Genomic DNA, 13,621 nt, shown 5'->3' with positions numbered 1-13,621 from the left:
TCTTTTTATTTTAAATAGCTTGTTTTACATGTCAATCCCAGTTCCCTCTCCCTCCCCTCCTCCCACACTCCCCTTTCCCCCCCACCCTCCCACCCTATTGCCAAATCCTTCCACATAGGGGATATCTAGAGTCTGTCATTTTACTCTGGGTAGGGTCCAGGCACTCCCCTAAGAGTCCAGGCTGAGAGAGCATCCCTCTTTTTGCTATAGGCACATGAAGACTGTTTGTATACCAGGGATAGACACTGATCCACAGCTCAGGGCCCCATAGGTGGCCCAGGCCTTCTCGCTGACACTCACATTTGGAGGGTCCAGATCAGTCCCATGCTGGCCTCCCCACTGTTGGTCTGGGGTCCAAGAGCTTTCCCCTGTTCAGATCAGCTGTCTCTGCTGGTTTTGCCAGCCCATTCTTTGCCAATTTGCTCATCACTCCTCTCTCTCTGTCACTGGGTTCCTTGGTTTCAGTTCAGTGATTAATTGTGTGTTTGCCTCTGCTTCCATCAGTCACAGGATGAAGGCGCCCGGATGGTTATAGACATCAAGTTCATTATCAGGAATGGGCATTCGAGGTGGGCTCTCCACTATTGCTTAGCTTGCCAATTGGTGTTATCCCTTTAGATCACTCGAGGTCACTCTGGTGCCTGATCTGTCTTCGATCCTATGATTCCCTCTTCCCCTTATTCTACCCCCACCCCCTCAACTTCCTGTTCCCCCATGACCAACTCTCTTCCTCTTCACCCCCTCTCTTCTTCCCAGGTCCCACTCATCTCACTAGATGCTGAAAAAGCCTTTGACAAAATCCAGCACCCCTTCATGATAAAGGTCCTACAGAGATCAGGGATAACATGAACATACCTGAATATAATAAAAGCAATATACAGTAAACCAACAGCTAACATCAAACTAAATGGAGAGAAACTCAAAGCAATTCCTCTAAAATCAGGAACAAGACAAGGCTGTCCACTCTCTCCATATCTCTTCAATATTGTACTTGAAGTTCTAGCTACAGCAATAAGACAACATAAGGAGATAAAGGGGATACAAATAGGAAAAGAAGAAGTCAAATTTCACTATTTGCAGATGATATGATAGTTTACATAAGTGACCCAAAAATCTCCGCAAGGATACTCCTAGAGCTGATAAACACCTTCAGCAATGTGGCAGGATACAAGGTAAACTCAAAAAAATCAGTGTCCCTATTGTATACAGATGATGAAGTGACTGAGAAAGAAATCAGAGAAACATCACCCTTTACAATAGCCAAAAACAGCATCAAATATCTGGGGATCATGTTAACCAAGGAAGTTAAAGTCCTGTAAATCAAGAACTTTGTGTCCTTAAAGAAAGAAATCAAAGAAGATACCAGAAAATGGAAAGATCTCCCATGCTCCTGGATTGGTAGGATCAACATAATAAAAATGGCAATCTTGCCAAAAGCAGTCTACAGATTCAATGCAATCCCTATAAAAATTCCCTTACAATACTTCAAGGACCTGGAAAGAACATTAATCAACTTTATATGGAAAAACAAAAGGCACAGCATATCCAAAACATCCCTATACAATAAAGGAACTTCAGGAGGCATCACCATACCTGACTTCAAGCTCTATTATAGAGCTATAGTCTTGAAAACAGCTTGGTATTGGCACAAAAATAGGCAGGTAGACCAAGGGAACCGAATCGAAAGCCCTAATTTTAACCCACACACCTATGAACACTTGATTTTTGACAAAGAAGCTAAAACTGTACAATGGAAAAAAGAAAGCATCTTCAACAAATGGTGCTGGCATAACTGGGTACTGGTATGCAGAAGACTGCAGATAGATCCATGTTTATTGCCTTGTACAAAACTTAAGTCCAAATGGATCAAAGACCTCAACATAAATCCAGCCACACTGAAACTTTTAGAAGAGAAAGTGGGAGATACTCTTCAACGAGTTGGTACAGGAGACCACTTCCTAAACATAAAACCAGTGGAACAGGCACTGAGATCGACAATTAACAAATGGGACCTCCTGAAACTAAAAAGCTTCTGTAAGGCAAAGGACACAGTCAAAGAGACAAAAAGGCAGCCCACAGAATGGGAAAAGATATTCACTAATCCTACATCTGACAGAGGGCTAATCTCCAAAATTTACAAAGAACTCAAGAAACAAGTCTCCAAAACACCAAAGGATCCAATTAAAAGGTGGGGTACATAACTAAATAGAGAATTCTCAGTAGAGGAGGCTAAAATGGCAAAGAGACACTTAAGAAAGTGCTCAACATCCTTTGCCATCAGGGAAATGCAAATCAAAACAAATCTGAGATACCATCTTACTCCTGTCAGAATGGCTAGAATCAAAAACACCTAAGACAATTTATGCTGGAGAGGATGTGGTGAAAGGGGGACACTCCTCCATTGCTGGTGGGAGTGCCAACTGGTTCAGCCACTTTGGAAATCAGTATGGAGATTCCTCAGAAAAATGGGAATAAACCTACCACAAGATCCAGCAACTCCACTCTTAGGCATATATCCAAATGAGGCAAGTTCATACAACAAGGGCATCTGTTCTCTCATGTTCATAGCAGCATTATTTGTAATAGCCAGAACCTGGAAGCAACCTAGATGTCCCTCAGCTGAAGAGTGGATAGAGAAAATGTGGTAAATTTACACAATGGAGTATTACTCAGCAGAAAAAAACAATGGAATCTTGAAATTCGCAGGGAAATGGATAGCACTGGAAGAAACCATCCTGAGTGAGGTAACCCAGTCGCAAAAAGACAAACATGGTATGTACTCACTAATATATGGATTTTAGACATGGATCAGGATAGTGCCAGTCTGCACTTCCACTGATAGAGAGTCTGGGAAACAGGAAAGAATCTAAAAAATATGCATATATGCATAGTACCCAAGAGAAGAGGATTGAGATATAATAGGTTTTCTTAAATAAAATTAGAGAAAAGTAAGATATTGAGGTAATGTGAGAAATCAAGGATAAGCAGCAGAAAATCCTGAGAGTAGGACAGTTTCTGTGCTGGTTTGAATGAGACTGGACCTTAGAGGCTCTTTTTTTATTTATTTTTCAGTTTAAATTTATATAAGAAACAAGGTTGCTTTACAAGTCAGTTCCAGGGCCCTCTCCCTTTCCCTCCCCTCCTCCCATGCCCTTCCCCCAACCCCCTCATTATCCCCTCATTTCCCCAGTGAGGGTGAGGCACTCCATGGGGGTGTCCATAATCTGTCATTTCATATAGGACAGGGCCTAGACCCTTCCCCAAGAGTTCAGGGTGAGAGTGCACCTCACATTGTTGGATGGGAGTCCAAAGTCCGTGTGTGTACTCGGGATGGGTCCTGATCTGCTGCCTAAGGCTCAATAGATTACCTAGGCCTCCCAGATTCAGGGGGTCTTGATCAGTCCCATGCTGGATTCCCAGGCTGATGCCTGGGATTCAAGAGTTAACCTTTGTCTGGTCAGCCGTTTCTGGGGGTGAAACCAGCCCAGTCTTAATCCCTTTGGTCATCAGTCCTCCCTCTCTGTTACTGGCTTTCTTGAGTTCAGCTCAGTACTTAACTGAGGGTGTCTGCCTCTTCTTCGATCAGCCACTAAATGAAGTTTTTCTAAAGTTTTGGTCAGTAACCGTCTACTGCATTCCAGTGAGTTCTTTCTGTCCCTGTCTCTGTCTCTGTCACTCACTCTCTCTCTCTCTCTCTCTCTCTCTCTCTCTCTCTCTCTCTCTCTCTCTCTCTGTCTGTCTTGGAAATCAGGATGTAAGCTCTCAGCTATTTTTTCAGGCACTCTCAATGCCTACCTGCCTGCACTCTCTCCATCATGATACACTTTTTTTGATAGTGATGTGTTTATTTTCAAAGTCTATATTCATTTTCTTTCTAAATCATTTTCAGTTAATAAAAGCAGAATATTGAAACTCACCTACTTCTCTTCACAAATTTTGAAAATTAGTATTTCATTCTCTTGGTTAATGCACATTTATGAATATTATGTCTTCCTAATAGGTTTTTCTTTGTAAAATATACTTCTTTCACTGATTTATTCTTTGATGTGTAATTTTCATATTAAAATGTGTTCCTTATAATATTCATATAGATAGCTTACTCTACATACATTTTATCCAATTAATTTGTAGATGACTATATTGAAAGGACCTTTATTACAGATAGCAAGTATCTTTGAATTACAGCATGCCTTAGAATCTTAGATAATTTGAATTCACTACAAATTTTGATATTGGGAGTCAAATGTGCCATATACATTTACTATCAAATTTCATCCATTATTACTTGTCAATCACCTCATTCTACTCCTTTTCAATTCTTTAACTTTCAGTTCAGTTGCTTTTCAATTCAATTACTTTCTCTACTCTCCATGGATCTGCCAATTGTAGTTACTATTTTCAGTAAATTGTATATATTTTGCAATGTACATTTTTAAATTACCAAAGTCTATCTTCAAGTAACATTTACAAATACATGCATAAAATAAGAGATCTGTAATGGTGATATTATATTCTCTTGCTATTTAATTGGTTGATGACTTATATTTTAATCATTGTTTGATGACTTATATTTAATGTATATATTTTAACACTATTGTTGATTGTTTATAGTCTGTTGATTAAATCAATCAGCACTTAAAATAAAAATGCCACAATATTTAAGTTATTTTTAATTTTCAGAACAAATTCCATGGAATATATTCATATGCATAAATTTCTAAAGACAGTTTTGTTGCAAATCTGCTAGTAGTAAATGAAATATGTTTACTTTATTCCATATATAGTGAATATTTTTATTAGTTACAGAGATCTATTGACACTTTCTCTCATGTTTCTGGTTTCTCAGTTAATTTTATTATACTCATTTTATAAATGTTATTGAAAATAGAAACAAACTTATTTTACATATCAGTCCCAGTTCCCACTCCCTCTCATCCTCCTATAACCTCCCTCTGACTCCCTCATCCCATCTCCCATCTACTCCCCAGGGAGGATGAGGCCTTCCATGAGGGATTATCAAAATCTGTCAAGTCATTTGGGGAAGGATAAGAGAGTATCCCTCCATAGGAAATGGTCTCCCAAAGTCCATTTGTGCACTAGGGACACATCCTATTTCCACTGCTAGAGGCCTCATAGACTTCCCAGGTCTCCTAGCTAACAACCATTTTCTGGGGGAACTGGCATCCCACTTGCTCATGTCAGCTATTTCCCTTGGTTTTCCCAGCATAATCTTGACCCCTTTGCTCATCACTCCTCCCACTTTCCAACTGGATTCCAGAAGTTCAGCTCAGTGATTAGCTGTGAACCTCTGATTCTGCTTCCATTAGCTAATGGATGAGGCTCTAGGATGACATTTAAGGTAGTCATCATTCTCATTATAGGGGAAGGTCACTTAAAGTAGCCTCTGCACCATTGTTTAGATTCCTTGTTGGGGTTATCCTGGGAGAACTCTGTACAATCTCCTAGTGCCAGATTTCTTTTTAAACCTATAATGGCTCCCTGTATTGATGTGTCTCTTTTCTTGCTCTCCTCTATTCATCTCAGGACCCAGATTTCCTGTTCCCTTATGTTCTCCTTCCCCCATCTTTTCCTCTCCACTTTCTCCTACCGCCCCCCATGCTCCCAATTTGTTCAGGACCTCTTGACCCTTTCCTCTTCACCAGGGGACCATGTATGTCACTCTTACGGTCCTCCTTGTTTCCTAGATTCTCTGGAGGTGTGGATTGCAGGCTGGTAATCTATTTGTCTATGTCTAATGAGCATATATGAAGGAGTACATACCATGTTTGTCTTTCTGTGATGGGGTTACCTCAATTAGGATGGTTTCTTCTAGTTCTATCCATTTGCCTGAGAATTTCAAGATTCCATTGATTTTTTTCTTCTGATAGTACTCCATTGTGTAAAGGTACTGCATTTTCTTTATCCATTCTTTTGTTGAGGGGCATCTAGGGTGCTTCCAGATTCTGGTTATTACAAATAATGCTGCTAAAATCATAGTTGAACAGAATTCCTTGTTGTATTACTATGCCTCCTTTGGATACATGCCTAAGAGTGGAATTGCTGGCTCTTGTGGTAGACTGATTCTCATTTTCCAGAGAAACCACCATAATCATTTCCAAAGTGGCTGTACAAGTTTGCACTCATGCAAGTAATGGAGGAGCATTCCCCTTTTCCACATCTTCTCCAGCATAAAATGCCATTAGTGGTTCTGATTTTAGTCTTTCTGGTGGTATAAGATGGTATCTCAGAGTTATTTTGATTTGCATTTTTCTGATGACTAAGGATGTTGAACAATTTCTTAGATGTCTTTCAGTCATACTAGATTCCTCTATTGAGAATTCTATGTTTAGTTCTGTATCCCACTTTTTAATTGAATTATTTGGTGTTTTGGTGAGTAGATTTTTGGCTTCTTTGTATATTTTGGAGATCAGGTATGAGGTTGGTAAAAGTCTTTTCCCACTCTGTGGGCTGCAGTTTTGTATTGTTGACTGTGTCTTTACAAAATCCCAGGATAATCAAAACATCACTGTACAATAAACTTCTGGAGCATTGCCATCCCTGACTTCAAGCACTACTATAGTTATGAAAACAGCTTGTTAATGGTACAAAAACAGACAGGTAGACCAATAGAATTGGATTGAAGATCCTGATACTAACCCACACCCCTATGAACACCTGATTTTTAACAAAGAAGCTGAAACTATGCAATGGAAAAAGGAAGAATCTTCAACAAATGGTGCTGGTATAGTTGAATGCCAATATGTAGAAGATTGCAGGTAGATATATGTCTATTGACATGCACAACACTTAAGTCCAAATGGATCAAAGACCTCAGCATAAATCCAGCCACACTGAATTTTGGAGAAGAGAAAACGGGAGGTAGCTTTGAATAAACTGGCACAGGAGACTACTTCCTGAACATAACTGCAGTAGTACAGGCACTGAGATTGACAATTAATTAATGGTACTTCCGAAAACTGAGAATTTTATTATTTAATTGGTGTGAAATTTTAATTTATTTATTATCACTATTCTGTGTTATATGATATGCATGTAGATATGCATGTGCCACAGCATATGTGTAGAGGTCAGAGATCCACAGATTTGTAGAGTCAGTTTTCTCCTTTTAACTTTATGTGAAATTGTTAGTTTAGTATTTTTATTAATTAAATTTGTTTGTATATTTTACAACCTAAGTACAGTTTTCCCTCCCTTCTCTTCTTCCATTTTCTATCTCCATCTTACCTTTATGCCCCCCATCCACTCCTCCTCATTTTCTGTTCAGATTGATGCAGGCTTCCCATGGGCATTAACAAAATATGATGTATCAAGTTGCAGTAGGATTAAGTATATCCCCCTGTATTAAGCCTGCGAATGGTAATCCAGTATGTGACACAGGTTCCCCAAAACCAGCCAAAGCTTTAGGGACAGTACTTTCTCTCATTGTTAGGAGTCCTGCAAGTAGACCAAGATACACAACTGTCACATATATGTAGAGGACCCAAGTCATTCCATTCAGGCTCCCTGGTTTTAAATTCAGACTTTCTGAGGTCCTATGAGACCTCCTTAGTACATTCTGTGGATTTTCTTTGTGATGTTTGTAACCCCTCTGGCTCCTGCAATCCCTTTTTCCTTTCTTCAGTTGTTAAAAACAATCACATCATAAAATTTGAAGGTAAATGGATGAAACAAGAAAAAAAATCATCTAGAGTGAGGTAAAACACACCCACAAAGACAAACCTGGTATACACCACTTGTAAGTGGATATTAGCTATAAAGCAAACAATAGTCACAGACTCAAAAAGGCTAGGTAATAAAGAGGGCTCAAAGAGGGGATGTTCAGATTTCTCTGGGAAGGGGAAATACATGTGAGCTCACAGTGGACTGGGCCACATGGGATCAGAAATGTGAGGGATCAGGCTGGGGCTGGATGGAGAGGGAGAGTACTGAAAGAGATTACTAGAAATAGGGATCATGTAGAAACCTGGTCACATGAATCTACAAGGATGGCCTCAGCTAAGATTCCTAGCATTTCTTATGTATACTTCTTGATTCAAATTGTATCCTGATATCCTAGCAATTAAAACAAAATTTTGAGTAGAAGGATTACTCCATTTCTGAGATTGTAATACACAATCATAATGGGATATAGCATACATATATCTCTAGAAGAGATATATGTACTTAACAAAAATTATGATATTAAATTAACTAATGTGGCCAGTACTATCATAAGTCTCTTCTCAACTGTCATCATTCCTTTCTCTTAGTAACCTGAGTTCCAATTTAACTTATACATGTTCTTGCCCAGACTTTTAAGAAATTGAATTTTATTGTGTCTGCTATATCCCATTTGATGATAATTTCCCATGGGAAATGATAATTATCATCAATGATAACTTTATGGCATCAACCATAAATGCTAGTGAGTTTATAATTGCAGTGCTGTTGGAATTGGGAGAATTCCATAGAAGCCTACCAAAGTGGACATAGACACAAATGTCCTTAGAAATTTTTAATGTGTTTATTTTTGTGAATAGTAATGAATCAAAAGAGTGAATTTTGATGTCAACAAAATCACTAGCCAGTCTTTTTAGAAACATCTTTAGCTTCACAAAAATTATTATGCCTAAAAGGTTTAGTTAGTTTACTGCATGACATGGCTATACTGAATTTCATTCCATGGGAAACAAATTGTGTAAATGTTTTAACTAAAAAGTAAAAACCATAATTCGATGTGGTAGTCACACAATGACTGTGACTAGAATGCATAGTAGTATTTAGGAAGTTAAACATGAGGAAAACATAGATGTATAGTATACATCTATACTAGCACACAAAATGTAATAATAATTAGCTAATGTGAAAATATTCATTCCTGTAGCCATTTAGGTGGCTGGAAAATGAGTTATTCAAGGTTCTAGAAACAGTTTTAAATTACAGTGAGTTTTGGGGCTCTGTGAACTTATGACTGAATGATTATTCCTAGTTTTTTATTTAGTAGAAAGTTTATGGTAGTATTTTTCATTGAGTTAATATGTAGAATATAAGAATATTTGAAGTATAAAAATAATGAAAATTTGTTTCCTGAGATTTTTCTCTCAGGAGCTCATATGAAATTGTCACTCAGAACATATTGAAATACTTGACTTCCATTTCACTTAGTGCTAGGTATTAGGTGTATGGCAGGAATACTGTGAACTAGCCTATATTTCGCAGGTCATCTGATAAGAAATTCTAGTGTCATGGTACCAACAAGAGAATGAATAGTAATATAATAAATATACAAATAAAAGATACCAATCAGTCTTACTGGAAATGAAGCGACAGAAGATCATTTGGATGTCTGTGTGTCAAACTGAATAACATTTTATTGTCTTATTACACATGCATATACAAGTAGTAAATGAACATACATTTACACATAGTGTATACATATTAATCTTTCCACAGCTCTTACAATTAATTATGATTCAGAGACATTGCAAATGAGTTTATTTACCCTTATTGGAAGAACCATTGGTCACTATATTTTAAGGTGTTTAAATGGTATAGAGAAATTTAATATTTCATACCTGCTATTATTCCAGAAAAACAACTGGTAAAATTTAGTTTGCTGATAGTTGTATAAAACAGTGGTGAATATTCTCAAGTCAAATTAATACCAAAATGAAAGTCAGACCCCGAATTAATATTTTCATATATGGATCAAACTGATGCTTTCGCACCTCTTCTCTCTTTTTCTCAGAGATTATGTATGCAAATGTATGAACATATATACTTTGAAATGTAAAATTTATTCCCGCCCATGAATATATTGTTTATAATTACTTCTAGGCAGTATCCAGTTGTTTCTGTTTCAGTTTTTTCTTCTAGTTTATAATCATGATTGCAATCCAATGACCCATTTGTTGAAGTATGTATTCCCTGTCCCAAATCAACAGAGTCAAACCACACAAAACCAAAACCTCTAAAACCTTGAGCAAAAATAAAAGGTTTTCCTCTTTTAGATATGGTGTCTGTCACATGGAGAGATATCTGACTAACCCAATTTAATTTGTGACTACCAAGAAGTCAAGTTTACTATATACCTGTACATGAAACTTTGTTTCAAACTTTGGGGTTGTTCTTGACAAAGATATCAAGATTACTACAATAAAAACCATATGTGTATTTTAGTTCATAAAAGTTTTAGAGTATTGACAAGAAGTTCAGGAAACAAGTATATAACTATCTGTTGTCTGTTGGTTTCATTGTCTAATTTTATATTTATGTACATGCATGTTTGCCTGTGTGAGTTCCGGAGTACCATGTCAATTCCTGTACCCATGGAGGAGAGGTTCTCAGGTTCCCTAGAACTGGAGTTGCAGACAGGTATGTGCCAGATGACATGGTGCTGGGAACTTAAAGTAGGTCTTCTGGAAGAGCATCAAGTTCTTTTGAGTGCAGGGTCTTTTCTCCAGCCCATCACTTGTATGTTTGGGTCATTAGGTATTCTTAGTAATATGCCACTATTTGAAATCAATGGACTCAGGGTGATGCATTATAAAATACAGTCCATACTTTGCATTTTAAATTTCCTAATGTTGTTTTCTGTTCCAGAACCTCATTCCCAACATGTTCATCATGCTTTCTTTCTTGTTTTTTTTTGTATGTCATTCATAGTTTTGAGTGATATTTGGTAGATATTTCATGAAATGTTAATACTTTGGAATTGTCTGATTTTTAAAATAAAATCTACTGGAAATTCTGCATTTCCTTTTCTTTGTTCCATTTGTAGTAACTTTAAAAAAAGACTTACAGGAAGTCAAGCCGAGATTAAGCTGTTTGGTATTGTTATGGTTCTTACGTTTGTCCTTCTGTGCCCCTTGAGCCCAAGGCTTTCCTTGCTGAGGGTGTCTGTATCAACAGCTCTTTCTTATAATGACCCCTCTTTTCTTCTGGGACTAAAAGGTAATTGCAGCTTCACACTTACTAATCCTTGGTTATTTTACTTCCACTCATGATTTCCCAGACCTACAAAGTTCTTTGTAAACAGTGCCTCTATTAAACTGTCCTTGAATCATCTTAATAGAGATATGCAAGTTCTTTCCACACTGGTACCCTGAGGACTCCACTATCAAATCAAATTTAACTCTTCCTGACATTGAGACACAACTAACTACCTTTAAATGTATCTCCATGGAATTATAACACTGATATGAGAAATTGTTTGGCTATAATTAGTAGTATTCTTGGAGAAGTGTTCCTGTTTCTTTGGAATTTATCCACATCTTACATCACCCTGATAATGATTTATCTCTTCATATTACTTTGCTCTATAGAAGTTATTAAGATTTCAAATTATTTTATGTTGCAGCATTTTAGCCCATGCTGATTAAGGTTATTTAAATATTTGTTTATTGTGGCCAAGCTCATAGGGAATAATATTCAGTTATTTTTTAATTTGTCCATGAGATTGATTAGCTCCCATGTAAAAAATCCCACTCACTGTCTACTTCTCATTTTACATGTGATTCGATCTGATCCACAAGAGTCAAGTTTGCTAGCTACCTTTGGCACTAATCATTTATGATTAAAGACACCATGTACTTTCCATTTGAGCCTGTTAGTCAGATGAACACCATACCTTTAGTGCATTTTATTTCTTGGTGCAGAAAAACTAAACAGCCATGCTTTAGCCAAAAACAGGAACAGGAAAGTAATGAAACATAGTTTATAAGTTGTTACTTAACTCCAGTAAGCATGTGTATTTAATGCAGTTGTTAAAGTGATTATGTATCAGCCAAAAACATTGAGTTTCTTTGGAAAATGAGACAGAGGATACAAATAGCAAGGGCCACAAAGAGACAAAAATTAAATGGGAAAAAGCTTAAAAAAACAATAGTCTTTTAAAGTCAGTGAAATCAGCTATGGGATCTTGCAGAAAAGAAGAGTTATCCTATGTGCACAAAAGTTTTCCAATATGCCTACCACAGTAACATACAGCTAGGCGGTGATAATGCCATGTATTTGAGCTTCATTGACATTGCTCTAATAATGGAAAAATGGAAGGTACAGTAAGAGCAAGCGTTGTGCCTCTGATGTATGATCTTTAATCAAAATATTTGGTGTTTAAATACATGGAACATGTATCAGGAAAATATTTTATTAGTCCAATGTCTATGTTCTATGACTTTCATTGAAGTTGGGTAATAATAGTTTTGTAATTTGAAATGCATTCATTCTTTGAAACATATTTTTAAAATTATTTTATATCTATAGCATTTCGACAGGTCTTTGGGATATACAAAAGTGTAACCATGATTATCTAAAAACATAATGATGCATTATATTCTTTGACACTTCTACAGTGAGTAATCATAGTTGTTAATTATAAGATAATTATAGAGACAGGATGGTAAGAATCTTTGAAGGATTTCTGTATGCTCTAGTTTTAAACAGCATTATTTAGGTCAATATCCTGGATGTGAGAAAATAAATGTGTTCAAAATTGTATTAGTTCTTCACATCATGAGACAGTAACTAAATCGATCTTCAGAACATTCAATTTAGCTGAAATTGTCTTTGTCAAGTAATCAATGTGTTTACTGAATGATAAAAGTAGTGTCAAGAAACTAGAGAGACAACGTTATTTGGGAGATACAACACAGGGCAGGGAAGATTTACCAGCTTGAACTTTACCATCATTAGTCAGTTCCGATGGTATGTGGGAGAAAAGTGGAACATCTGTTTGCTCATTTCTGGAGGATAAGAGTGAGGTAAGTACTTGACCTCATGAGTAAACACTGAGAAAATATTCAATAAAAGCACTCTGCCAACAGATGGTGAGGAATTCATTGATGGGTTTGATTCTAATTTCAGAATTTGTAACTACTTTAGGAGCTGAATTAAAATGCAGAGATGACTAAGAGAAATGATTGATAGGTAATATGTGATTAAACAGTTCTTTTTGTTTTTGTCTTTCCTTTCATTTGTAATCTCTTACAGGGAGGAAAACATGCCAGGGGTATATTATAATGGCTACACTATGCCCTGTTATTTTTCTGTGAAATTAGTTAAGCTGATCACATTCATCACTATTTAAAATATGAAAAATAGGCATCGAGTTCTGAAAAGAAGGAAGCCTTGAAGAAGTGTCCTTGATGCTGAACAAGGCTTATACAAATGGCAACCTATTGAGCTCAGAATAAATGAGGCAATTACTACTCAGAGTTACAGATGGAAAAGCTGAGTCACCAGGAGGTTAAGTGACTTGCTTAAGGTTACAGAAGAATCCATTAGCAGTACTGTATCTCCATACTGTTTTTCCCTCTTTTGTGGTTTGTCAGGTACAGCAAGAAGCAAAGAAAGGTAAACATTCTTTCTATACACAGCTCAGTCACTCTTACACTTTGGTTTGTGGAAACAATGAAATTTTATTTTCATGTTTTGATTTGATTTTTATCAACACAATAACATTTTAGTCTTTATTTTGTCCTTGTCACAGCACAAATTGGTTTGTTCTATACTGTCACCAGAAAGACAGACCAACTAGAATAAAGGAGGATGTTCTACATGTAAAGAAACTATTTTACGTACAAAACAACTTTTTTGACTTTCAGCTATTGATTTCTGAGAA

Source organism: Mesocricetus auratus, unplaced genomic scaffold, assembly GCF_017639785.1.
Source record: "Mesocricetus auratus isolate SY011 unplaced genomic scaffold, BCM_Maur_2.0 Super-Scaffold_100015, whole genome shotgun sequence".
Lineage (NCBI taxonomy): Eukaryota > Metazoa > Chordata > Mammalia > Rodentia > Cricetidae > Mesocricetus > Mesocricetus auratus.
This window is presented reverse-complemented; position numbering follows the sequence as displayed.